Source organism: Ornithodoros turicata, chromosome 1 (assembly GCF_037126465.1).
Source record: "Ornithodoros turicata isolate Travis chromosome 1, ASM3712646v1, whole genome shotgun sequence".
Classification (NCBI taxonomy): domain Eukaryota; kingdom Metazoa; phylum Arthropoda; class Arachnida; order Ixodida; family Argasidae; genus Ornithodoros; species Ornithodoros turicata.
This window is the reverse complement of record NC_088201.1, coordinates 233129145-233131080: the sequence shown is the minus strand read 5'-3', so window position 1 is coordinate 233131080 and position 1936 is coordinate 233129145.

Genomic DNA, 1936 nt, shown 5'->3' with positions numbered 1-1936 from the left:
TTACGAAAAGTGTCCAGCTTTCAGGTAAGAAGGGAGTTGAAGAAAGTGCATTTCCAAGAACGTCACGTTAAGATAGTGCTTACTACAGTGCTACATAGTGGGGTTTTGTTTTCGAAAAGCAGCTTCTGTCAAGCATAGTGAAGACAGGAAAATGAACTTACCAGACGTTGATGCTGAAGAATTAACATCGAACAGCGTCCGTGTCGTTTATACGGGCGTCTGTCGTGACATCCGTCCGTCGCTCGCACGACACGCGCGTCGTCGTAATCGGCTACTCAACTTAAAATCGGAAATGACGTCATTCCGAGATCGTAATGAGGGTCACGACGAAGGGAGAGAACGGGGTGTGAAGGAGATTGTTTCTCAGGGTTCGGAATCCACTGTGAGCCGACATGGAAAGGAGGAGCCCCTTGCGATGACTCAACAGATGGCTGAAAAGAGAGAGAGAGGTAGGCAACAGACGACACACTCTTTTGTATACCTCATTGTACGGAGATCAACTATAGGAAGAAGAGGGTTGGTTGACGGAAAACGTATAAAAAGTGGTCGTGGTCAGTGCGAAGAATGTGTTTAAGATTACGCTAACCGTCATCTTAGAAAAATAAATATAAACAAAGAAAGAAAACGCTCGAAAAGAAGTATTCGCATGCTGGGTTTCCTAAAGGAAATGCTGCTGCATTAAGAAATTCCGGAATAAAAGAATACGAATGGAGTGCTGCATCAATGGAATACACTACATACGTAGGGCCTGACTTTTTAGGGTTAAACCCGTGTCTGCCCGATATTTACCCCCCGAACGAAATCTGTAAAATTCGGGTTTAACCCGAATCTACCCGAAAACATCCGGGTCGCGTGGCACACTCATAAGCGTGCATTAAAATAAACTTTGATAACATTGCTAAACATTAGTTCCATGTTAAGACAAATTTTTATTAAACAAAAAAAATCACCTGAATACACCCGAATTCCTGACGACAGAATATGCCGTAACGGGATTTAACCCGAATACACCCGAATTTTCAAATGAAAAATATCACCCGAATTTGGCCAAAAATAAAACCCGAAAAAGTCAGGCCCTATACATACGCAGCAAATGAAGGGACGTTCGTTCCAACCCACAACACGCACGCCAACACACATACATGTATAGAATGGTGTCATTCCAATGGTCTCTCTCTTCGATGACGTAATTCAAGCACACCAATGGGAACGCAGCGAAAACGATTGGCTTCGAGATCGTCTGCTTCTCGCGCCCTCTGCAATATACTGAGTCAAAAGTATTTCATACGTAACCATGTGTACAGTGGACGGGACATAAAAAATGTTTTTTCGCGCTTATCAAAAAGTACATTCTTGATTTTTGTATATGCGCTAGTGTAGATGTTGATCTCTCATTTCCATCCATTTGAATTGTTCTCGGCCTAACGCTTCATTTTCGAAAATGGCGTTGAAAACGGCCAACTTTGCCAAAAGTACGACATTTCGGATTAAATGTGCCAAAAAGTATTACGCGCTCGGTCTTCAAAACGTGTGGTTTTGAAGCATGGAAGGTCAACAACACACTGAATTTTTTTGGCCCTTCCAGCTTGTGTAAAAGGTGCCCTTAGCAAGGCGCAAAGTTGTAAGAAATAGCGCCAAAAAAGTAGCTCTGTCTCCCTGGCCGAAAATGGGCCATTGCGGAGCGACTCGATATTGTCAGAATTTTAGAGCCACGCGCTTTCATTCTATGTCACTAAAGTCCACGTAGACGCAAAACCCTGTTCACTCGGTTACTTTTTTTCGCAGCATAGTTTTCGCCAGGGATGGGCAGTATTTAAATACATTGTAATTAAAATACTATTTCAAATATAAATACATGTATTTATATTTTGTACTTAAATACAGACTCGAAAAATATATTTATAATTATACTTAAATACCAATTTTCGGGTATTTA